The 27,623-nt window shown below is 34.9% G+C and overlaps 2 long non-coding RNA genes across 2 annotated transcripts; both read left to right on the forward strand.

Annotated features, from left to right (window-relative positions):
* The first annotated feature begins 4,982 nt into the window (after positions 1-4,982).
* Positions 4,983-12,361, forward strand: LOC123562741 (uncharacterized). The gene is made up of 2 exons (XR_008369790.1): positions 4,983-5,199; positions 6,512-12,361. It is a non-coding gene; the product is annotated as an uncharacterized LOC123562741 (long non-coding RNA).
* A 3,661-nt stretch (positions 12,362-16,022) lies between these two features.
* LOC123556428 (uncharacterized) lies at positions 16,023-26,118 on the forward strand. Its single transcript, XR_008367089.1, has 5 exons — positions 16,023-16,128; positions 16,644-17,482; positions 24,524-24,596; positions 25,042-25,152; positions 26,016-26,118. It is a non-coding gene; the product is annotated as an uncharacterized LOC123556428 (long non-coding RNA).
* The last annotated feature ends 1,505 nt before the right edge of the window (positions 26,119-27,623 follow it).

Genomic DNA, 27,623 nt, shown 5'->3' on the forward strand with positions numbered 1-27,623 from the left:
TTTTTAAGTTCTGAAAATTTTTGACTCCCATAGAAGGCAAAAAACATGTCTTACTTCCAAGTTACCCCCGCCCCACCCCCAAAAGTTCAAATGGTCATCCCCTTAAATGATAATGACAGAAATCAACTTATTCGAATATGTGTAGCGGGAAGCTTAAGAAATGACAAAACAAGAATGTGTGGATGTCACCATTCAATTATTTCTCGGCATGCGGCTCGGTACAAGCAGAATTGGACTCTACGTGATCGTATTCGACCTGGCAAGGTATGTTTCAAAAACACCGTGACAGTACGTACATTAATGGATCTCGCTTTTGCGTTGTATACCCTGTAATAGCTGGCCCTCACATTATAAACTTGTCAATTATCCAAGATGTAGTTCCCGATGATTTAAAGTCTGCTCATGTGATTCCTCTGTATAAGAAAAATGATAAGATTGATGTTGGTAACTATCGTCCCGTTTCCGTTCTATGTATTATTTCTAAAATCTTTGAAAGGGTAATTTATGATCAGTTAGAGGAATATCTGACACGGAATGAATTATCAGATAATTTTCAGGCTAGGTCCAGACAAGTATTTTCAACAGATACTTGCCTTATTCATCTCGCAGATTATATTCGTTTTCGAATGGACAAAGGTCACCTTGTTGGCATGATACTATTGGACCTCAAAAGGGCTTTTGACACGGTCAATCATTCTATCCTTTTAATGAAACTTAGAATTTTAGGACTTTCGGAATATTCAGTTATGTGGTTTTTATCTTATCTCTCGGACAGAAACAGAGTCAATTGAAATCTCAGGAAATTTATCTTCCTTGGCTAATATTTCATGTGGTGTTCCTCAAGGGTCAATTCTGGGGCCTCTACTGTTTTTAGTATATGTCAATGATATGTCTGGTGTTGTTATAAACAGGTTACTTTTTATGCAGATGATTCAGCTAATATATATATATACTAGTTGCGGGCAAAAACAAACTACATATTGAAAAACAATTAAGTCAAGAGTTAGACACTGTCAATAAATGGCTGGTCAGAAACAAATTATCACTTCATCTTGGAAAGACTGAATCAGTTCTCTTTGGGTCAAAAGAAAGGATAAAATCTAATTAGAGTATGAATTAGAGTATTCCTTGCAATGGCAACAGTATTGATTCTAAATCATCTGTCAAATATTTGGGTGCTACTTTTGATCACACTTTGTCATTTGAATCCATGGCTAGGTCATTATTTAAGAAGTCCAATGATAGGTTAAAATTTCTATACCGCAAGAGTGCATTTCTCATAGCTCATACTAAAAGGTTGTTGGTTTCATCACTTATTCAGTGCCATTTTGATTATGCTTCATCAGCCTGGTTTTACGTTTTGACTAAGGAATTGAAAAATTAGCTTCAGATCACCCAGAACAATTAGTTAGATTTTTATTTGGTTTACATCCTAGGTCACACATCAAGAAGGAACATTGTGTTGATCTGAAATGGCTACCGGTTGAGGACAGGGTCAACAAATTAATACATTCCCAAGTTTTTAAAATTAAATGTCAAAAGGCCCAATCATATATGTGTGAGCATTCCACCCCTGTCAATTCTGTCCATAAGTACTCCACAAGATTTAGTAAAAAGATAAAGGAGCTGATGTGAATGATACTGGAAGACATTCTATTCTAGGTTAAAGGTTTTGGCCAAAAGTCCTTTGCCTTTAATGGCTCTTGTCTTTGGAATGACATACCTCAGTCAGCCAGAAATTCCACACCCATGTCTGTTTTTAAATATATAGTTAAACAACATTTTACAGATTCCCTTCAATAAAATTTTATACTCAAAATACTTCATTTATATCATAATTTTTATAAAATGTTAGTTTTGCCCAGATTGATTTTTTCAACACAAGTTTTCAGTTACCTTAATTAAACTGGCAAATTATTTTAGTTATTTTGAATCTTAATCTAGTTGCACCTGAATTGCAATTTGGTATAATTTTACTCATTTTTACCTTAGGTTTTATTTTCATAATTTATAGCGTTAGTCCATTAAGCTATGCTATTGTAATTTTCAATTTCTTTCATTCAAAAGTGATATTATTTTTAAGATTATTTTTTGCATCAACTATATCTGTGGTAGTAATTTATTGAAGTTATATTTAAATTTATTCTTCTAAAAAAGTCTTTCAAAGTGTGCTACTTGAAGTTCAATATTTAAGTAATCTTCCTATGTCATACAATACTATGTATTAAGGAGCATAATGGAAATAAAAGTATTGAGCTTATCTTTACTCTTTTTTTCTGTTATCCTTGGCATATAATGATTTGTGACCTGGCACATTTCAGTTTATATTCATACTGATTTGTTTATTGTTTGTTGTATGTATATGATAATTTGCCATGTTATATAAATACATTGTATGTTGAAATAAATCAATCAATAAATCAGTCAATACCCTAAAATATATATAAAAAACAACATGTTCTATTTGCTGAGTTTAATGGAAAACGATGTTGTTACTTCAATTTTTGATACGTAACCTTCCTTTCAAGTTTAATGCGCAGAATATAGCCCAGTACAGTTTGCAGCCGTCTACGAGCTTCTCACTTGAAAGAATGTAACAAAAGGCACATGGACTCGCCGCCCAGCATCGACGAGACAGGCTTAGATGGACGCGAGCATATATTCGATTCACAAGACGTGGTGTCTTGTTACAAGATGATAATGACACAGAAATACTTCAAAGTGCAGGGATGTAACTCAGATTAAAATAGAATATAGTTTTCCAAAGTCTATCCGTTTCTTCATTGGTGGGATTCCATGTAATTCTATATAGCCCACCCACTTAGCTCAGTAGGGAGAGCGTCGATCTACAGATCTCGGGGTCGTGAGTTCGATCCCTGGGCGAGGCGTATGTTCTCCGTGACGATTTGATAAAAGATATTGTGTCTGAATTTATTCGTTCTCCACCTCTGATTCATGTTGGTCAGTTGGCAGTTACTTTCGGAGAACAGGTTTGTACTGGTACAGAATCCAGGAACATTATTTAGGTTAACTGCCCGCCGTTACATAACTGGAATACATAAAAACGGCGTTAAACCCAAAACAAACAAAGCAAAATGTAATTCTACAATACCATTTACGATAGATAACGCCAAGAAAGTCAGTAAAGCAGAAATGTTATGAATTTTACAATGCTTGTTGTTAATCTGTTCTTTCAAATAAGTGTCAAGTGTCAAGACTGCTTTGTCATCGAATATTCAAAGCTTTTGTATCGTATTTCATAAATTAAGATATATATACAGGTTATCTAATAATGTAGTATGTCATTGTTTATTACATGCGTAGTCGATCTATTTTTAGATATATGTTATTACCACATAATTTTAAAGCATATTACATTACAAGTTATGGGGTAAGTTTAAATTTACAATTAATCCGATTAATCAGCACTAAAATACTACTGAAATCGCGATGCAAAAGCACGGTCTATGACCAATCTTTGGTTAATTTAAACAGGTGCCATAGTTTTTTTCCGTTTTTGTCGTGTTGAGCGACCTGTGAAGTTTCCACTTTTTTCCATTGATATAGATTCAAAGCAGATATTTGATGAATTGTATGGTATATATGGACGTCGAGCCTTTTCAGTGCGCACAGTTTTTAAGGTTTTAGGTCTTTCGAATATAATGTCCGTTCTGGTAGGCCTAAAACCTCTGTAAACAAGGCACACATCGCTGCTGTAAAAGCTGTGCCTGAACAGGATGCGCGATTGTCTGTGAAAGAGACAGGCAGTTGTACTTGCATATTGGAAAGCAGTGTGCAAACAATTCCGAAAAAGCGTGTGGACCTGTGAAAGGTTTGCGCTAGGTGAGTACCTCATTTGCTCACTGAGGAGCAAAAGAAACAACGCCTTAAATGCGCCCGGGAACTTTTAAAAACATACAAAGGCTTTACTAGTGTTAGTTCTAACTTGTTAACAGGTGATGAAACCTGAGTACACATGTTTGAGCCACAGAGAATGGCTGATAATAAGTAATAGAATCGAAGAGATCAGAAAACGCCCCTGTATTGCCAAGAGAACCATAATTTCAAAATAGATGTTGTATGCATTTTTCTTCTAGTGGGCCAGTCGTTCAAGTACAATGCCCATCTGGTCATACAGTCACAAGACGATTCTACAAGAAATCTGTACTGAAGAAGGTGAAAGAGGATGATCAGGAATTCATCTTATATACGAGAACGCCTACTCTCACAAGTGCGAGGATGTTAAATCTTTTTAGCTTCTGAAAAGGTGGAAGTTGTTAACCATCCGGCGACGCCTTATTCACCTGACCTGAGCCCCTGTGACTTTTTTTTAATTTCCAAGGCTTAAGAAGATACTTTCTGGAAAGTAAAGTAAGTACAGAAGTTCTCTTGGCAGCGCCATTTACCAGTGCCTCGAACAGATACTAAAGGAAGACTATTCATCTGCTTTTCGCGATTGGGTAAAAAGGTTACAAAAATGTGTTTCGGTAAAGGGGGGGGGGGGAATACTTTAAAGGGTTGTAATAAGAAAAATGTTGATAAACGTAGCACTTAAAAAATCAAAACTCAATAACAAAACCTTTTCCAGGATCCTAGTAATTTTTGTTCACATACGTCAGAAAACTTGTTCTGTGTACGAGTTATATTTCATTATAACGTTACATTTGTCTTTTTATGAAAAATCAAAAGCGTTAAATCTTTAGAATAACAAAAAGGCGTGTTAAACGTAACAGTTACAAATAATGAAAATAGAATTCGGGACACATATTTCTATGATAAACAGAGTAAAATTGCAGCCTAAATATATCCTTGTAAAAACAAGAGTTGGCTGTAAAAACAAAACAGACACCTGACATTTTTTATGTTTATAACATGCATTCCTTGTCATTTACTGAACTAATGTTTTGTACTTCGAAAAAAAAAAACACGACGTAAATTGGATGGAATTCCATAACATTAGTTTTTCTGCGTCGTTAGAAGTCTGATAGTGGAATCCCAATAACGGGAGTTTTTGAAAAACGATTAGTTATTATCTTATATGTCTCAATGTTTCGTAACACACTTCATGTCTATATATATAAAATATCTTCCTTTCAAATCATAAAAGCAGTATGTTAGCGTTACGGATCAAAATGGACTTAAATAAATACGGGATTTGCGTTTTCTGCCTGATTTTGATGCTGCACTTTTATGTGTCTGGTAAATGTTTATTTTCATCTAACTTATTAATAAATTCACTTGCTGAATACTTAAAACTTAATTTTGTGCAAGGGGCCTCCGAGTGCTTACGATCGCTGACTTCAAATCACTTGCCCCTCATTGATGTGGGTTCGAGCATAACTCGGGGCGTTGAATTCTTTATGGGAGGAAGCCATCCAACTGGCTTACGGATGGTCGGTGGTTCTACCCAGGTGCCCGCTCGTGATGAAATAATGTACGGAGGGGCATCTGGGGTCTTCCTCCGCCATCAAAGATGGAAAGTCGCCATATGACCTATGATTATGTCGGTACGAAGGTAAAACCAACAAAATAAATAAATAAATAATTTTGATCAATTAATCACAATCCTCTTAAACCTGATTGTGTTACATAAATTCGAAAAGAGACTAACATTTTCCTAAAAATAAATATTCTAAAATTTTCTTATGTGATAAAAAGTCAATATTTGTACATTTGTAACATTAATTGTTATATAATTAATTATTTCATACACTGTTAATAATTGAAATCTACTCATAGCCCGTTACATGACGATGGACGATATATATGGTGATTCATGGACAGTCACCTGTCAGTATGTTAATACAATTGAACAATAAATAAGGTTAATATACAATACGTCACTGGTGTACATATAGGCCATGATAGTATAGTAGACGCAACTTGACCGCTATGGTTGACCTTAGGCTGATTATTCATATCGTTTATTTCATTATAGTAATCAAGGGTGCGCAAGGGTGCGTAATCAAGGGTCATTAGGGTAGCCATGTATATTGATATTGAATAAGTGTGTATACATTGCAGTATCAAAGTTTATATACTTACATTTGATCAGTTAAAACTTTCAAATACACTAATTTATATTTACATAAATTTATATTTCCTTCTTTTCGTGCAGCTCGTGTTTTACGTACACTCCTTTTCAATAATAGGTTGCGCCTCATTATGTATTATAATGCAAAGGTCAACCATCGGGGTCAAGTCGCGTCCACTATACACGTAGTGATCGAGTTTATGTAAAGCCCTACTTGTTGAGTCATTATGGCCACGAGGTACATCCGATCCGTTTATTGAATTTTTATTATGATCATACAAATTTATATGGCACAGACATTGGAACGCCAATACGTCTTGCTAGAACTAAAGTGTGAAAATAACACTTACTTGGTATAATGTGCCAATATCGCTTATTATAATAAACAAGTGAACGGCTAATTGTGTATTTCACCGTAAATGTCTAATGTTAGTAGTTATGTTTTTAATTAACTCTTTAGTAATACCTCTTTTTAAGAAGCAACAGCCGATGTAGAATGTAATGTCAACTGTCTAGAAACGAATGACGAGAAGCTTGCATGTGACCTCGTTACAAATATATGTTTACATGGTTGTAAAGATGGCTTCGGTGGATCAGACTGCTTCCTAGAATGTTGCTCCAATTGCAGGACGTGTACAGCAAATGAAAGGTGATTTAACATGCATTAAAGATATAATTTTCTTTTCCTTAGGGCGACATTTCTCTAATGCGTCAGTGGCCAACTTAAAACAAAAACGTAATGATAAATATATATATAGGCTGATTATAAGCGTGTAAGCTCGCGTAAGCAGGGATATAAATAGGCTGTGGTCCTTGGCCCCTAGATATTTGGCTGGGCCTCTAAATTGTTGGATAAAATGCCCATATACCCAGTGTTTAACATTTAGTTTGGACAGTATGGGCCCCTAAATGAAAATAGCTAGTTTATATCCCTGGTTTGGCAGATAAAATGCCTGCAGCCACGTCTTCATAATCTGTGCAGCTATGTACTTTTGTTGTGGGGGGCACAAGTACATATTTTATATTGGTTTAAGGGGTAAAATAAAATAAATAAAAGTGAAACCCTGTTAGAGGCAGCCTTGACTATAAAAAATGTCGGCTGAAGTGTCGTCTCTGTCGGCTTCCCATAACTGACCTGCGCTTATATACTTCAAGGTAAAATGTGCTTCTCATCGGCCGTCCCCAAGCGTCGAGAGTTGAAAAAAAAAGTAAAATAAAAACAAATGTCTTTGCTAAACCTCTAACAACCAGGGTCCCACCAAATAGGACCCCCTTGAAGCGTTTCCGTCTGTTTGGTCAGTGCAGGTCTGTTTGTGGGAATAACTGTATGCGCAGTACAAGTGTACTGTATCCTTTTGTCCTTTGAGCAAGTAGGTTTTAGTTAAAACAGCAAAATTCGTACAAGTAAATTTTGTCTATAGCTAATTTGAGTTCCGTATATAAGGGCATGGCAGTTTTGATTCCTGTTTAGTTGGTATTTTTTGCATGATTCGGGCATAATATGTTGTCTTGATCTGTCCAGTTGTTTCATTAATTTTCGTGCTTATTTAGGGAAAATACCTCCAGGTCAACATTAAAAATTAAGTTTGTAAAAAGAATAGTCGTTGTTATAAGGTATCAGAAATGATATGGGCGGCTACACTTCCACGATACGCATGTCTGACAGCCAGCTTGCATTTTCTAGCCACGGTACAAGTCCTTTTCTCTTCGTGAGTTTTGTTTTCCAAGGAGTATCACATATAAGACTAATACTATAATCTTACATCCGTTGTGCTGCTGTTTCATTCATATTTTTCAGCGGCATTGGCTAAATTATTGTCATCACAGATTCCATCGATTGGCACAACGGTTCACAAATGTCTTACTGTCGCCATGTTTCCATGTCTATATGGGTTGTATACCTGTTGTGATGGACATCAGATCAAAATCTTGATGAGGATTCAATTAACAGGATGATTTGTATCTGCAGACATCTATTTTAGTGAAACGTCTCTTATTTTAGAAAAGGCAAGTATCTTATTTACATGTTTATGTACATATATAACAAATCGTAATAACTGTCTAGGACGGATCGGCCCCGATACATACATTTTATTTATTTAGCTGATTAATGAACAATTATTATGACCAATTTTCTAAACATATTAAGGGACTTACCTCCACGAGGACACCAAAATGTTTTAATTTTGCAAACTTGGAAAGTATTTCTATGAGAAACATAAGCGTATGTTTAATATCTACTTTGACATATGCTTATACAATATTGAAGAAATGAAATTCTACCCTTATTTTTCTTACATCACTTTTAAATTGCTCTACTGTCGTTTATGTTTATATGTTTATTTCTCAGTATGCTTAACATGCTTAAAAAATGTTCCACAGATGCGGCGCATTCACATTATCAAATAATGACAGTACATTCTCGTGTTAAAAAAAAATCTTGAGGGGTATCACTTTATAACAGACGTTTACATTTATATACTGGTGGAAGTCGACCATTTTGGTGAAATGTGTTAGGTCCATGTTTTGGAGAAGAAATTTTAAACATCATCAAATCATAGAAAGTAATGATTGTTTTACACGAAAATTTGATGTAGCATATAAAACATTTGCATTTGAAACAATGTACGAATGCTTGATATTTACATATCTAGGTTTAACGTCGTTTTTGACTATTGTTTAATTTTATCTATGTACAAATGACACTAATTTTGTAGGGGGACAAATCTTTTAGAATATTTAAGTATCCAATTTTACAGGACAGAATGGTAAAAAGTGTGTTTGAAAGATGGGTTGTTTATAAAGATGTTGATCATTCACTAAAATTTCTATGGTTTTCGGATATATTGCTAAACCTTACACAAATTTCTACATTGATATGATAAAAGTAACGCTTGGTTTTAACCTTCGGACAATTATTTTATTAAGCAGTTTCATTTATTCATAATGTATATATACGTATGCAAAAATACTAATTTTAGTGGCCCATCAACACACATAAGTGCATTTCAGGTATGGCACTAGGCAAGGTGATTAATAATAAAAGACGGAAAATAAGGATTCAAATCGTATTGGTTCTTTGATAATGTTTATTGCTAACAGTTCTCCCCTTTTGCAGCCATCTCTGGGGATGATTGTTCTTTCGATTGATACAAATTTTATCTTTTTTATTTAATGTATTCTGTTTGTACCTTTGCAGTGCCGCTGGGGCAAATGAAATTAGGTTATTTTCAATATACTTCTTTAAATTAGCTGTTTGTATAGTATGTGCATTTTAAACATTATGTCACCTTGCCAGTTGCCATGAGAAATCTTTAAAATAAAGTCGCGGCCTTTTCCCACTAAACTGTGTTGTAGTTTTCATTTATACTGATATTTATGTTGTATTGGGTTTGACAGACGTATATGGTCGGACGCTAACTCATCTGCCAACGAAATGTGATAATATCAGTATCAGTAAATTCATTCTTGTTTTTTTTTTAAATGGCTGATGATTTTGTGTCTTGCTAAGGACTGCTGTCATTCCCGGTTATATACGGTCCAGTGATAAAATAATGGGTTTTATGTTGCCCCTTTTTGCATAATAAACCTGTTTATTTTTCATGGACCTCTGTTCCAGTAAGGAGGTCGCGACGAGAACTGTATTTTAGTAATTAGTTGTGCGCTAGTTGTTTCCCTTTATATTTTGGACGCAATTTGTAATGAAAAAGCGTGAATTTCGTTTTTGGATTTGCCACGTTTGCATGGCCATTTCAATCCTCGTCAGCAATGGAACAACATAGACTTTCACTGAATTTATCCCACCCGCCCATGCCCATATTTGTTGATATTGTTTACAACTTTATTGTGAATCAGAAATCTTTGCTGCTTCTGTTCATCTGTTTTTCAGGTTCCTGCATAATAGATCTGTTTCAGATCATAGAATACGTCATCAGGGAAAAGTACAATAGCAGAAAGCGGTATTCCCACAAACAATACACACAGCTATGAAGTGACTGATGAATAATTTGGTCATGTAATAAAGTTTACGATCATTCTTTGAGAGGATGTATCAATAAAGTTTACGATCATTCTTTGAGAGGATGTATCAAAATAATGACATGGATTTTGTGAGATTACTGCTATGAGAACTACTTTAGAAATGAAATGGAATACCCATACGATCAGACACTTTAGTGTTAGTGTTGTTAGTAATGTTGTTCGTAAATGTTCTGTTGAACACCAGAAACTAAAACTGATAGATATATAAATATATATGTTAACGTTATTATTTGTCGCGGCTTTATAACGTTTTCATAGAATATTGATTCTAATTTGAAAATGCATTGTGGGAGTAGAAGAGTATCAAAGTCATATGCATTAATTTTAAAGTAATAGTATTACTCAGAAGTACTGTAATAGTTTAATTCAGAATGGTATCAAGTAACTTGAATAGTCATGTTTTTGTTAGTGTTCTGTGTAGTGAAGGAAATAGCTTATTAGCCCTGGTTAATGGTACGCCACTTTGAAAAGCTGTCGACCACCGACCATGGTTTATATTTGTTCTTGGAAAATGTCATTAGTCTAACCAGTGTTAGCAGAAGCCTTGTCATAATTTGTCGGCGTATAAGTCTCAATTGTGGGTCTGCACTTGCGTTTTAATGAATGCGTAGTACAATCTCTCGGCTGAAAATGGCTAGAAGCCACTAAATAATTCGGTCGAGGACTGAGGGCCAAGGCATTTGTAGAATACTGTTTAACTATAAGTTCATTATAACTAATTAAATCAAAATGGCATTCCAGCATAGTCGGGTCTACTGTCTAAATCACTGTGGCATTACCTGACGTCGAAGGTGGACCTCAGTTTGTGTTATTAGATGACGTCATAGGTTGAAGGCAGTCGGATTCGGTAGTCTGGAGACTCGACGTAATCAGTTTTCAGTTATTTTGCTCAATGGCTGGTCTGCTATAGACATCTGAGCCGCATGGTTTGCTCGCCCCTACGATACGTGAATTTTTCATCAGACTGTACATGCCTCGTTTCACAGTGCAGACCTATCTTCGGGACCATAGGTGCATAAATGGTCAGTGACATGAGTAAAGTTTTTCTTCATACGGTACATTTAATTATGATGAATACCGCTATTTCAAATTAATTCATAACACTTTTTTATAAAGCGTATATATAATGCGCTACCATGTACTTTCGTGTTCTTCTGCCCCACAGGTTTGCGAAGTTAGGCATGGCAATTATACGAAATTGTTACAGAAAAATGATAGTCGTAGATTGTTGATATACATATTAGCATGCTTGAATTCGTTCCGTTTTTCAGTATTTCGAGGAATAGTCTGAGCATTTCAATGTGTTATACATTGGCTACGGAAACACGTTTCCTCCTGTCCTAGTTAAAAATCGGGGAGAGTTTTTTTCGTGGGCGGCTCGTATTCCGTTTGAGAAATATACAATCGAATTTGTTCAACGTGATAAAATGTAGCGGCTTTAACTGTATTATTTAATATACAGATTCGATTGTGGCATGCATATCAATTGATATGACGGCATCTCGTATAGCATTTGTACATATCTGAATAACATTTACATTTTGATGCCGTATGTTTGCTTTTCTATTATCGGAATGTAAAATTGTTGATTACTGTTTTCTGTTAGAAGAAAGATATTTTTGTACACTAATAACTTATATGTACAGTTAGTATTTCCCCCTTTTGCAGCCATCGCTGGGGATGATTGTTCTTTTGATTGATTCAAATTTTATCTTATTTATTTAATTTATTCTGTTTGTACCTTTGCAGTGTCGCTGGGGCAAATGAAATTAGGTTATTTTCAATATACTTCTTTAAATTAGCTGTTTGTATAGTATGTGCATTTTAAACATTATGTCACCTTGCCAGTTGCCATGAGAAATCTTTAAAATAAAGTCGCGGCCTTTTCCCGCTAAACTGTGTTGTAGTTTTTATTTATACTGAAATTTTAGTTGTAGTGGGTGTGGCAGACGTATATGGTCGGACGCTAACTCATCTGCCAACGAAATGTGATAATATCAGTATTAATAAATTCATTCTTGTTTTCTTTTAAAATGGCTGATGATTTTGCGTCTTGCTAAGGACTGCTGTCATTCCCGGTTATATACGGTCCAATGATAAAATAAATTACATTACTTGTGATTAATTATTTAGCCTAATGATCTGTTTGTAATTTACCTGTTTATTTCGCCGTATTTACTCGTTCATATCATATCGGCCGATATTTTGTTTAGTTATCAACAAATGATCAGAGTGTCGTTAGCCTATCGTCATCGGCATGTTTATAGCTTCCTAAAATAAAGTTTTTAATAATTTTTTGTAGTTTGTTACATGTTGAAAACCATTTTTGATAGATGATGTCAATTATCGGCGATCCTTTAGAATTAGGTCTTTTGATATGTAAGTATCTTTCACAGTATAATTGCCTTAGAATAAAGAGCTCATTATATTGTTTAAACAAACAATAAGAACCAATCAAGATAATTGACCTATGTTCATGTATGATATGTAGATATAGAGCCGGCTACCTAGACCTTTAGACTAAAGGTTCCGGTAGAACCAGCTACCTAGCCACTACAAAATTGAAAATCTTACATGATATTAATAGAGGTCTGAAAGTTCATTATTATTATAGTAACTGTTATGCCTAAGTTGTTGCAAAAATATTACTAACTAATGTCTTGTGTTTTATAACTTGTTTTTCTTCTATTATATGATAAATTGTCCTCTTTTTGAAATCACTGAGATAAAACACGGATTACCACTGTTTGTGTAATGTTGGTTCGCAAATGCGACTTTAGATACATATGTTTTATAGTTCTATTCAGTCTACAATTCATGAAGGTCGAAATATCTACCTAAACAATTGCATATTAATGCATGTAAAAAATTATCCTTCATATTCAAAGGAACCCGATTATGTTCAACATGGTAAACCTGTTTGCATGGGTATGAGGAAGGCGGTATACGATGTTGAAAAGTTGAGACTGATGATAAAAAGCCGAACCTACAATGGTGAAAAGTCCAAAATACAATGATGAAAAGTCGAAAGTATGATGGTGAACACTCGAAACTACAACAATAGAAAGTCGAAACTGTGCAATCACGATGGTGCAAATACGAGATGATTTCAGCTTTGAGCATAATGGTTTCGTGGTTTCGACTTTTAAACATCGTAGTTTCGTTCTTACGTTGTTTCGAGCTCACGTACGTTATGCGGCGATGGCCCTACCGGAACACCGTGCGTGGACATCATGCGCGGATCCAGCCGTTTTTCTCAAGTGGTGTACTGGCCGAACCCAGACTATGACAAACGTATGTATATACTTAATAATTTGAGGTTATTTATGTGGATGTTAGCCGTATGTATACAAGTAAAGAGTTGTCAATGAGTATTTGTTGAACAGACTGAAAGAGAAAATAGCGGGGCATGTTTCCCCTGAATATTTTGAAATTCAGCGCTACATTTCCTGCATTCTGGGACATTTAAGGAACATTTAATAACGTCTTTTCCACTGCCGTTGTATATACAATATAAGCCTTATTTTCACATTTTTATGAGCTCACCTGTTAAATTAAAATGAAAATGAAAAATTATTTTTGTCTTTGAGATAATTAATGTCACCCTTCAAGTAAAATGATACGGGCTAACGTTTGTTCTTTCCTGGGGTTTCTGTGGACTGACAGACACACGCAGACACACGCAGACAGCATGTAACTTTTTACCAAGAGACAAAGATTTCAAGTCTTCTCTTCAAAATCTATTCTGGCTGTGCGCATGACGGAAATTAGCGGTGATATCAATACATTCAAATTGAGGCCCGTCACCGTCGTGGTTAAACTACGTGTTAGTTATGATATCTGAAAATGATATTTATGTGGATGAATAATGAATGTGAAAGGGATATATAGGAATGAAATATAGGAAAATTGAGAAAAACCTTGATAGTAATTCATATATGAATTAGCACTCTACGTGGAGCAGCATCATACACTTTGAATGCGGTCCCTAATGTTGCCTTTTCGAAAAACCATTTTCTTTCCTTCTCTTCTTTTCTTTTCTAGGATTTTCAAAGGGGGTCCAGACTCTCGGCCCCCTCCCTCTGGATCCGCGCATGGACGTACCATCAATAAATGAGCCGTGCCATTAGAAAACCAGCATAGTGGCTTTGCGACCAGCATGAATCCAGACCAGCCTGCGCATCCGCGCAGTCTGGTCAGGATCCACGCAGTTCGCGTTCAAAGCCTAAACTGCAGTTAGAGAAATCGTAAGCGAACAGCATGGATCCAGACCCGACTGCGCGGGTGCGCAGGCTGGTCTGGATCCATGCTGTTCGCAAGCCCTAAATGTTGGTTTTCTCGTGGCACGAATCAAATTGTTTTCAAAGGCTAATTACATAGTCTCGTGCGACTTTCAACAAATCAAAATTATCCCAGTTGGACATATAGAAATGATCATATTGTCCTGACAAAACAGTGACCATTGTGATATAACAACAAGGTGAACTTATTTTAAGCTTATAGATCTGAAAATGAGATTTTAGAGCGATTTTTTCCACAGGAAAAAATAATTTGACAATATTTAAACTATAAAATTATAAATTCTATCAAACTTTCTAAACCTTAGAGATCTTTAAATGATGTAGATCTAGATCTACATTCTAAATTGATCTGGCTCTACAGCATTTGACCCGCGATTTACGGATTTATAGGTAGATCTAGTAAGGCAAGTCTGCTGTGACGTCATTCAGTGTTATGTCATTTGTGATGTCACTTTCAAATCGGACGCGATAGAAAAGTGTAGTGTGTTTTCAAAGCAGTAGAGAATTTTATGGAAATTAATTTTGGAAAGGGTGATTATAGATATATCGAAGATAATACTTTGAAATACATTCAGTGGGAAGGAAGGATTTTCAGTCGTAGAATACAGGTTATTTTTTTAACCATGCGTATGAAAAATGGTGTAATCAACGCATTGTTTCATATGTATGGTGCAATTGGTGCCTGACTATCATCTAGAGTGCCTCTGACTGAGCGTGGTTGTTCGACATAGAACAAAAACGAAGTTTTATTCCGATTGGTATAGACAGACCCTAACATTTGCATTGATAGAATTACATTAAATAAAGTCTAGAAATTGATTTCCAAGTCCTTGAAATTAACAAAAATGATTTCACAAATGTGCAATGTATGATAGTTTTGCTAATATCAATAACAGAAATTTTAATATTTAATTCAAAGTTGTGATCCGCAAAGAATGTCAACTCTTGCCTTGGGCTAGTACTTTAAAGCAGAGATATTTATTAGTTTACTTCCCTTGCAATTACACAATAGAGTAGAAAACAAAAACGGTTTAAAACACAATAATATACATTTTTGCACAACAAAATCGTTTAGGATTTATTAATATGTGTTTGATTTAACCCTAAACCACTGGTTCCTATGATTTTGTCAACTTACTTATGGTAAAAAATAACTTTTAGCAAGCCGATAATAAAATGAAATACCAGTAAGTATTTTATAGTGCAGATATTACAGTTTTGCTTGTATCGAAATGTCACAATAGAAGCACATTTGTAATACAGAACACCTGGTAGGATTAGTAAAGGTGCAATTATATTGATCTCTTTTTCCTATGCCTACGATTGGACGGTGGATAAATAAATGGGAAAGTGATTAATTTCACAGGCCCCATCTAACGGTATCCTTATTGTATAGCATATATATAGACGATTCCAGAATCGATAAATTGAAGGCCGCCATTTTATTAGTCACGTGACCCGTCCGCCATGACGGTACTAAAGATTCCATAAAGGAAAATTCCAATAAAATTGTGATATTGTTATAGAAAAACCCGCTGAAATTCGTAAGTAAACTCTTTAGTTTCAGTGGAATACATTATTTGAGCTTCCCTGTAATATTTACGTGGTATGTGTTCAGTGAACTTGCCCGTAGGACAGGTTAAATTATATTGATCGATGGAATGTATAGAGTGTATTGAAAGTTGTACATAAAAAAAACAGCTCTCTGGAGAAACAGTGTTTGTGTAAGGATAGTTTGGGAATTTATAAACGGTGAATATATTATTTTTTGACGGAATTAGTGTATTTATTCATTTGCTACTACATAAATTTGGTTGTTTATGAAAAATCAACGTGTTTTCATACTGACGAGTAGTCATAGCCTCTCTCAGTCTATGCTGTCTAAACAGCTGATCGCATACATGTATTGACATGCTGCCGTTTATTATAATAATTTTAGAAGATACTCGTTGCAATCTCTATATTTTATAGTGTACATATACAGTGTATGTGTCATTTTTCCTACCGCAATGTGTTGGGACTTAACTTATTTAATACCACTTGGCCGTGTGTTGGCCTGTTCTAGGCATAAATGTAACAACTGTCTGCTCTGCTTGAAGTCAGAGGTTAGAACCAAATGATTACTTATTTAGTTTCAAGCATGCACAAAGCCTTGATGTGTCCTGTAGACAATTTCGACAACATTACTGCGAAGTGTTCGAATGTTTTTTTGTTTTTTTTATAATTATCACCTATATATTTAATATGGTATTTTATTTATTTTCTAGGATTACCCCCAGATGAGGCCAGCTGGTCCAAAAACAATCCGAAACAATGGCCACGGTTACAATATGAGGACCTTGTAGACTATATGATAAATAAAAAAGCATATGATGGGAGACAAATGAAAGCATTTAGATCATTGTATGGAAAAAACTATGTGGAAAGTGGGTGGCTAGGTGATATGTTACTGTTTTATGTATTACTGTAAGGATGAAACTCGGCACTTCCTCAAGGCTACTGTTTCACCAAGCCAACCTGGTGTTGGACGTACGGATTACAATGTTTGGGTTGCTGTTTCAGATTCTGCCATTGATACCGGATATTGTACCTGTCCTGCTGGTTCTGGAAGGAGTTGCAGTCACATAGCTGCAGTTGTTTATGCTGTGATAATGGCTTGGGATCACGGTTTAGCAGGAGAAACTTGTACCGATAAACCACAGCTTTGGGGGAAAGGGTCGGCACAAGTTTTGACTAGTCACCAGCAATTTGCTGATATCATTGCTGAAAATTTATGCTAACATAAATGTATTAGAAAAAGCAATGTTAAGTTCGCCAGTCATCAGTCATGTGGACAGATAGTCGTAAAGTTCGGTTAACTGCAAGCAAGATAAATAGCATCCCAAAGACATCACGGGCTGATCCAGACAAGTTTATCACCAACCACATACCACTTATAATTAATACATGTATTCTGTAGAGACGTTTGACAAAACTGTACATTTAAATTATGTTGTCTAGGTTTTCAAAATCTGAAACGAAGCAAGAAGAACTTTTCTGAGGCTTAAGTGTTGAAGTTCAGTTGTGACTGTCATGCCCTAGGATATGCTAATGGATTGATGGAGAAGTATATTGATTCTGTTTCATTGCATTTTAAAAAAAAAAAATACAAATATTTCATTTTCTACAGATTTTTCGGCGATGCCGTCTAAATTCGTTTTCGTTACCTATGCCACGTGACTTCAGTTTGCAAATCAAACTGCTTGATAACGCATTATAGATAATTTATCAAAATGGAAGATTTATGCAACACCCTGCCTGATTGGACGAGAGTGTCAATTTCTTTCACTCTGTTGATTGTGCTACGCTGAGTGAAATGTAGACAAAGCGTTTATCCTAAACGACGCTGTTCACAGTTTTAAAGCAAACTTTGGCTCAGTATATTTAGCAAGAATTTTAATATATCTCAAAATGATAAGTAATTTTAATAAATATAATAAAAACCTGTTCAAATACCAACATATATCAAATTAAAGAAAGAGCTGAATACGGTCTGCGTATCACATGAATAGGGGTGTGATAAAGAGTCTTTTATGTAGAGAAGAGCTTTTTAAAAGATTTTCCTTGTTACAATTGTCGTCTGTATATGAAAAGGTTTTTTGCTTTTATGACTTATTAAGATTGCATATTAAAATGAGTACTTGTTTGCTTTGATATATTTGTTATAAATTATTTAACTGATTTATTATATATGAATATTTTTCTTTAGTATGGTATGCAAATATTGAACTCAGTTGAAATCTGTTTCATTATATATATGCTATATAATGACTGAATCTCATTACACTGAAATGAAGGTACGCTGCATACAGTTTATCTATGTGATATGACTACGGTCAAACTTTGCTTATGAAACTGAGATATTGAAATAATTACAATTGTATGTTTTGCTTGACCTTCACTTTTTTACAGGTGTGACGTCATTGTCCAAAGATTCATGAATAGCGAATATGCATTTGTTAAAGCGGGATCAGTTGGCCTATTTTAGAAATAAATAAAAATAATAAATAAAAAAATCCTTTAATTGCTATTTTGTTACAAATGGGAATAGGGACCAATTTAGCTAAAAATATAAACACGTTTAATGACCTCTTCTCACGAACCGCTTCATGAATCTTCATCAAACTTCTGCTGTAATTATTCGTCTTAGGATAAAGAAACAAAATTGCAACCCTACGAAACCTTTGCGAAAAATTAAAAGAGAACCATTTAAATTGTTAAAGTGCGGTGTTTAGTTTTGCAATTTGAAAAATGTTAGATGAAAGATGAATGTTAGATGAAAAATTCATAAACTTCTTTCCTTATTACAATTCGCCGACTATCATTTTTAAAGATATTTCTTGTTATGACATGTTTTTAACGAGTAAATTTAGTAGTTCTGAAACTTATTAATACGGTGGTATGTTTAGGACATGCAATTATTTTTTTAGGATTAAATTATCTTGAGCGATCAACATCTTATCTCGTGCGCACGACATCTTATCTTGAGCGATCAACATCTTATCTCGAGTGATCAACATATTATCTTGAGCGATCAACATCTTATCTTGAGCGATCAACATCTTATTTCGTGCGCACGACATCTTATCTTGAGCGATCAACATCTTATCTCGTGCGCACGACATCTTATCTTGAGCGATCAACATCTTATCTCGAGCGATCAACATATTATCTTGAGCGATCAACATCTTATCTTGAGCGATCAACATCTTATCTCGAGCGATCAACATATTATCTTGAGCGATCAACATCTTATTTCGTGCGCACGACATCTTATCTTGAGCGATCAACATATTATCTCGAGCGATCAACATATTATCTTGAGCGATCAACATCTTATCTTGAGCGATCAACATCTTATCTCGTGCGCACGACATCTTATCTCGAGCGATCAACATATTATCTTGAGCGATCAACATCTTATTTCGTGCGCACGACATCTTATCTTGAGCGATCAACATCTTTTCTCGAGCGATCAACATCTTATCTTGAGAGATCAACATATTATCTTGAGCGATCAATATATTATCTCGAGCGATCAACATCTTTTCTCGGTCATCTTATCAATATCTATTAAGGACCTTTGTGTGAATTCAGATCATTAGTATAAACATACGGCTGCCACCGTTTTTGTTTTTATTTAGATTATACTTATAACCGTTTCACATGTTTGCAGGGTTAGATATTTAAATACGGAAACTGATAAAAAAAGGCAGCAAAAAATCAGTGATGATGCAAAGAAATAAATTTAAGTCCTTGACAAAAAAAATAGTATGTAGGCTTCGCTAAGGAAGCCCTGGAGGGACAATTGATTCCCGTACTTCCCCCTTCTGACTTCTAACTTTTGCACTTCTCACTTCCAACTTCTTGACTTCCTACTTCCTACTTCTAACTTCCACACTTCTGACTTCTAACTTCCGCACTTCTGACTTCCAACTTCCCGACTTTCGACTTCTGATTTCCAACTTCCACACTTCTTACTTCTGACTTTTGACTTCTTACTTCCTTCTTCTAACTTTCGCACTTTTGACTTCTAACTTCCGCACTTCTGACTTCCAGCTTCCTGACTTCATACTTCCGACTTCCAACTTCCACACTTCTTACTTCCGACTTCCAAAAAGGCAAGTTGGCGAAAGGGTTTTTTAGGGAAAGAAGAGCTTTTTAAAAGATTTTCCTGGTTACAATTGTCGTCTGATATGGAAAAGGTTTTTTTTTGCTTTTATGACTTATTAAGATTGCATATAAAATGAGTACTTGTTTGCTTTGATATATTTGTTATAAATTTTTAACTGATTTATTATATATGAATATTTTTCTTTAGTATGGTATGCAAATATTGAACTCAGTTGAAATCTGTTTCATTATATATTGCTATATAATGACTGAATCTCATTACACTGAAATAAAGGGTACGCTGCTACAGTTTATCTATGTGATATGATTACGGTCAAACTTTGTTTATGAAACGAGATATTGAAATAATTACAATTGTATTTTTTGCTTGCCCTTCACTTTTTTACAGGTGTGACGTCATTGTCCAAAGATTCATGAATAGCGAATATGCATTTGTTAAAGCGGGATCAGTTGGCCTATTTTAGAAATAAATAAAAATAATAAAAAAAAAAAATCCTTTAATTGCTATTTTGTTACAATGGGAATAGGGACCAATTTAGCTAAAATATAAACACGTTTAATGCCCTCTTCTACGAACCGCTTCATGAATCTTCATCAAACTTCTGCTGTAAATTATTCGTCTTAGGATAAAGAAACAAAATTGCAACCCTACGAAACCTTTGCGAAAAATTAAAAGAAAACCCTTTTTTAAAAATTGTTAAAGTGCGGTGTTTAGTTTTGCAATTTAAAAAATTTGTTAGATGAAAGATGAATGTTAGATGAAAAATTCATAAACTTCTTTCTTATTACAATTCGCCGACTATCATTTTTAAGATATTTCTTGTTATGACATGTTTTTAACGAGTAAATTTAGTAGTTCTGAAACTTATTAATACGTGGTATGTTTAGGACATGCAATTATTTTTTTAGGATTAAATTATCTTGAGCGATCAACATCTTATCTCGTGCGCACGACATCTTATCTTGAGCGATCAACATCTTATCTCGAGTGATCAACATATTATCTTGAGCGATCAACATCTTACTTGAGCGTCAACATCTTTTTTCGTGCGCACGACATCTTATCTTGAGCGATCAACATCTTATCTCGTGCGCACGACATCTTATCTTGAGCGATCAACATCTTATCTCGAGCGATAAAACATATTATTTGAGCGATCAACATCTTATCTTGAGCGATAAACATCTTATCTCAAAGCGATCAACATATTATCTTGAGCGATCAACATCTTATTTGGGTGCGCACGACATCTTATCTTGAGCGATCAACATATTATCTCGAGCGATAAACTATTTTTCTTGAGCGATCAACATCTTATCTTGAGCGATCAACATCTTATCTCGTGCGCACGACATCTTATCTCGAGCGATCAACATATTATCTTGAGCGATCACATCTTATTCGTGCGCACGACATCTTATCTTGAGCGATCAACATCTTTTCTCGAGCGTCAACATCTTATTTGAGAGATCAACATTTATCTTGAGCGATCAATATATATCTCGAGCGATCAACATCTTTTCTCGGTCATCTTATCAATATCTATTAAGGACCTTTGTGTGAATTCAGATCATTAGTAAAAACATACGGCTGCCACCGTTTTGTTTTTATTTAGATTATACTTATAACCGTTTCACATGTTTGCGGGTTAGATATTTAAATACGGAAACTGATAAAAAAGGCAGCAAAAATCAGTGATGATGCAAAGAAATAATTTAAGTCCTTGACAAAAAAAATTTGTATGTAGGCTTCGCTAAGGAAGCCTGGAGGGACAATTGATTCCCGTATTTCCCCCCTTTACTTCTAACTTTTGCACTTCTCACTTCCAACTTTTGATTTCCCTACTTCCTACTTCTAACTTCCACACTTCTGACTTCTAATTTCCCGCACTTCTGACTTCCAACTTCCCGACTTTCGACTTCTGTTTTCCCAACTTCCACACTTCTTACTTCTGACTTTTGACTTTTTACTTCCTTCTTCTAACTTTCGCACTTTTGACTTTAACTTCCGCACTTCGACTTCCGGGCTTCCTGACTTCATACTTCCGACTTCCAACTTCCACACTTCTTATTTCCGACTTCCAAAAAAGGCAAGTTGGCAGTCAGAAGTGCGGAAGTTGGAAGTCGGAAGTCAGGAAGTTAGAAGTCAGAAGTGTGGAATTTTAGAAGTCAGAAGTGCGATAGTTAGAAGAGGGAAGTAAGAAGTCAAGAAGTCGGAAGTAAGAAGTGTGGAATTTGGGAAAAATCAGAAGTCGAAAGGCAGGAAGTTAGAAGTCAAAAGTGCGGAAGTTAGAAGAGGGAAGTAAGAAGTCAAAAAAAGTCGGAAGTAAAAAGTGTGGAACTTGGAAATCAGAAGTCGAAAGTCTGGAAGTGAGAAGTGCGGAGTTAGAAGTCAAAAGTGCGGAATTTTAGAAGAAGGAAGTAAGAAGTCAAGAAGTCGGAAGTTAGAAGTGTGGAAGTTTGAAATCAAAGTCGAAAGTCGGGAAGTTGGAAGTCGAAGTGTGGAAGTTAGAAGTCAGAAGTGCGGAAGTTAAAAGTAGGAAGTCAAGAAGTTGGAAGTGAGAAGTGCAAAAGTTAGAAGTCAGAAGTGGGAAGTACGGAAATCAATTGTCCCCAGGGTTTCCATACTTCGCCCATATATTAAACGATTTTCCTTGTTTTCCCTTAATTCATACATGCAACTTTTCTGCGCGAATTTATCAGTCGAAACTGAAATTTGTTGCTGTTCTAACATGCAGTATGCTTTCATTGGTTATGTTCATTTGATTTTGAAGATAGGATGACCAATTATATGCATTGCTTTCCCAATTGATGTGATAAACTTGTACATGTACTTGTGGGAAGTTAAATAACAGCGGAATAGGCGGGACCCTAATTAAAAAACTTGTCAGTATGTTTTACTGATGGCCTAAATGCACACACAAAGGGCCTTAATATATAATTTTAAATAAGATGTCGTGCGTTTCGAGATAAGATGTTGATCGCACAAGTAAGATGTTGATCGCTAAAGATAATATGTGATCGCTCAAGATAATATGCTGATCGCTCGAGATAAGATGTTGATCGTAAAGGGATAATTGTTGATCGTTCGAAAATAAGATGTTGATCGCCCCGAGTTAAGATGTTGATCGCTAAAGATAATATGTTGTTCACTCGAGTAAGAATTTTGATCGCTCAAGATAAGATGTTGTGCGCACGAAATAAGATGTTTGATCGTCGAGATAAGATGTTGATCGCTCAAGATAAGATGTTGATTGCTCAAGATAATATGTTGATCGCTCGGTATAAGATGTTGATCGCTCATAGATAAATGTTGATCGTCAAGAAAAAGATGTTGATCGCTCAAGAAAATATGTGATGTTTCAAGATAAGATGTTGATCGCTCGATTAAGAGTTGATCGCTCGAGATAATATGTTGATCGTCAAGAAAAGATGTTGATCGCTCGAGATAATATGTTGATCGCTCAAGATAAGATGTTGATCGCTCGAGATAATATGTTGATCGCTCAAGATAATATGTTGATCGCTCGAGATAAGATGGTGATCGCTCAAGGTAAAATGTCGTGCGCACGAAATAAGATGTTGATCGCTCGAGATAAGATGTTGACCGCTCAAGATAATATGTTGATCGCTCGAGATAAGATGTTGATCGCTCCAGATAATATGTTGATCGCTCAAGATAAGATGTTGATCACTCGAGATAAGATGTTGATCCCTCAAGATAATATGTTGATCGCTCGAGATAAGATGTTGATCGCTCAAGATAAGATGTTGTGCGCACGAGATAATATGTTGATCGCTCGAAATAAGATGTCGTGCGCACGAGATAAGATGTTGATTGCTCAAGATACGATGTCGTGCGCACGAGATAATTTAATCTTAAAAAAAAATAACATATGTCCTAAACATACCACCGTATATTAATTCTCGCTGCTTACACTTTTTTTATTTCCGGTTTTGAACAATATTATACCTGAAGCGATTACTTTACTAAATACACACATTATTAATACTTATCACAAAACACCTTACTTTATTTCCAGCTGATAAATCAGCTATTGCGTTTCCCACACATATTTTACTTGAGTCTGAAAATTCTTTAATATTACATAGTCATTTATTTTTTCTGCGAAATATGTATTTTTCAAATTTGTTATTTGCAGTCTGCACTGTATATTTGTTTGATTTTTTTTTTTTTGCCGTTTTCAGCAGTATTTCATATAAGTAGAACTTCACATATAAGTTTAATTTCATTTTTAAACTTTCCTAGTCAAGTTTCTATTTGAAAAAAAAAAAAAACAACAAAAAATGAAAAATTACATAAGAGACTATCGAATTCTTTTACTCGGCCCGCCACTTTGTAGACATTTAATTGATTATTCCGAATGGCTGCATTTGTTCAAATAGGAAATTTCGCACCAATGTCTGTTTTCCGTTTATTTTTTAAAAGGTTGCGCGTTTTTTTTTTTTTCAGGAACGTCTGGATTCAGATACAGAAAGTAACATGGTAGACATGTACATATTTAAAGCAAGTGGAAACCTTTAAAGTACGTAAAATATGTTATATATCTTTTTTAAATAGTTGGAATGTTTGGACAAAAGGTTATATAATTTCATAATACTTTAAGTTTTAACCTTGGCGTGTAGAAATGTACATAAATTCTAGATACAATCAATTATGTCTTAAAGACAACCTCTGAACACTAACAGGCTCTATAAAGACCGTCATTTTGTTTTGTTTTTGTTTTTTGCTGACAAAATGTATTTTACCTGTCAAAAAAGAATTCTCATGAGTGAAATTTACATTTCTTTTTAGAGTATTATATGTTAGTAGAAGTGCACCATATGGCGTAAGACAATACAAAGAAAATTCTATAGCACAACTGACATACTTAATACTTGTTTAGCAATGCACGTAAATTTAACGAAAACGTTAGTATTTAAAATATCGGTATGTTTAAATATGCACTCCTCAGAATATATTGTTTTTAGAGAACGAACAACTAAACTAAGAATTAGGTGCACATCATAGGATATTGACGCCAATGGAAACAAAATGTTTGTACTAGTTGATCGCAGGAATATTGATGAAAAAGTTAAAAGGTATGGATATAACGATAGATGATTCTAAATTACATTATTACAACTTGTTACTACATGTACGTTAATATCATGAAACCCTAATTCATAATGATCTTGTATAAACATTTGATGAGATTTGTCTAGATACGAGAGGAAAATGAAAGCAGTTTAAAGGGATAAAACAAGTTTAAAAATTAGCGGTTTTAAATTTTGTTAAATGGGGAAAAAAAAGAAAGAATGACTAGAATGTCGAGTTTAAAATCTAACAACTCACAATGAAAATTACTGCAACTTTTAAGCGAATTCAAATGCCAGATACTTTAAATGCCAGATCTTTTAATTAATTTTCTTATAAATAGATATTTCTTATCTTATTTCACATTGGAAATAAGTAGTTAATTTGTTTTTCAATGTAATTTCGGGTAACAGGAAATTAGGTACGCTTATTGGGAATGGACATTATGTTTGGTGCATTCCTTGATGTAATACCTGGTTTTAATTATGGGGGCTTATAAAGGCAGAAAAAAATAAAAGGTGATCAAAATTGTAAACATTAATGTAACATTAAATTAGTGATATGTTTTAATTTTGGAAAATAATATGGTTACTGTTTCGCTAACCACCCCCCGTCCGTCTTAGACTTGATCTAAATGTTTTGCTGTAGCTGGCTCTTTCAGTAGGTAGAGCGCAGATTCAGGATAAGCAGGGTAGTCCGTTCGATCCCAAGGTGAGAGGGGTATATGTTCATCGGAGTAATTTTATAAAAGACAGAGGGGTGGTAAAAAGTGAAATCTGTCTCCTGCAGCTCTATATAGATCGGAAACTATATCTTTAGTTGTTAATGTAAACCCTTTGAACAAACGTTTTCATAAATGTATTTACAGACATTCAGTGATGGGGATGAAGCGGAGGCCTTATCGATAAATAAAGAGTCCCCAGTTCAGGAAATGGTACAGCGCTGAGAATATTTTGAAAGTTAAGAAAGGTTGGTAATTGTTATTGCATTAATTCATTTCTTATTTCTTGAATCTGTGAAATATCCGCATTTTAGCTGACCTGTACGAAATGACAAGGTGAGTTTTGTGGTCGCCTGGCGTCCGGCGTCCGTCCGCCCGTTTTGTAAACTTTTGCTTGTGACCACTCTAGGGTTACATTTTTCAATGGATCTTTATGAAAGTTGGTCAAAATGTTCATCTTGGTGATATCTAGGTCAAGTTTGAAAATGGTTCAACTGGGTAAAAAAGCTAGGGGCGTAGGTCTAAAAAAAAGGAAAACGTTGTGACCTCTCTAGAGGCCATACTTTAAAAGGATCTCCATGGGAAAGTTGGTCAAAATGTTCACCTGATAATATCAGGCCCCGTTTGAAACTGGGTCACGTGCCGTCAAAAACTAGGTCAGTAGGTCAAATAATAAAAATAAACTTGTGACCTCTCTAGAGGCCATATTTTTCATGGGATCTGTATGAAATAAAATTTAGTTGAATGTTCATCTTAATGATATCTAAGTCAAGTTTGAAATTGGGTCAACTGCGGTCAGAAGCTAGGTCATTAGGTCTAAAAATAGAAAAACATTGTGACCTCTCTAGAGGCCATACTTTTCAATGGATCTTCATGAAAATTGGTCAGAATGTTCACCTTGATGATATCTAGATCAAGTTTGTAACTGGATCACGTGCCTCAAAAACTAGGCCAGTAGGTCAAATAATAGAAAAACCTTGTGACCTTTATAGAGGTCAATTTTTCATGGGATCTGTATGAAATGAAATTTGGTTTGAATGTTCATCTTAATGATATCTAAGTCAAGTTTGAAATTGGGTCAACTGCGGTCAAAAACTAGGTCAGTAGGTCTAAAAGTATAAAAACCTCGTGACCTCCCTAGAGGCCGTACTTTTCAATGGATCTTCATGAAAATTGGTCAGAATGTTTACCTTGATGATATCTAGGTCAGCTTTGAAACTGGGTCACGTGCCTTTAAAAACTAGGTCAGTATGTCAAATAATATTAAAACCTTGTGACCTCTCTACAGGCCATATTTTTAATGGGATCTTTATGAAAGTTGATCAAAATGTTTATCGTAATAATATCTAGGTTAAGTTTGAAACTGGGTCAACTGCGGTCAAAAACTAGGTCAGTAGGTCTACAAATAGAAAAACCTTGTGACCTCTCTTTTCAATGGATCTTCATGAAAGTTGGTCTGAATATTTATCTTTATGATATCTAGGGGCAAGTTTGAAATGGGTCGCTGCGGTCAAAAACTAGGTTTAGTAGGTCTAATAGTAGAAAAAACCTTTTGACCACTCTAGAGGCCATATTTTTAATTGATCTTTATGAAAATTTGTCTGAATGATCACCTTGGTGATATCCAGATAAAGTTTGAAACTGGATCACGTGTAGTCAAAACTAGGTCAGTAAGTATAAAATAGAAAATATTGTGACCTCTCTAGAGGCATACTTTATGAGATCTTCATGAAGTTGGTGAGAATGTTCCTTGAT

Source organism: Mercenaria mercenaria, chromosome 2 (assembly GCF_021730395.1).
Source record: "Mercenaria mercenaria strain notata chromosome 2, MADL_Memer_1, whole genome shotgun sequence".
In the NCBI taxonomy this organism is placed as follows: Eukaryota; Metazoa; Mollusca; class Bivalvia; order Venerida; family Veneridae; genus Mercenaria; species Mercenaria mercenaria.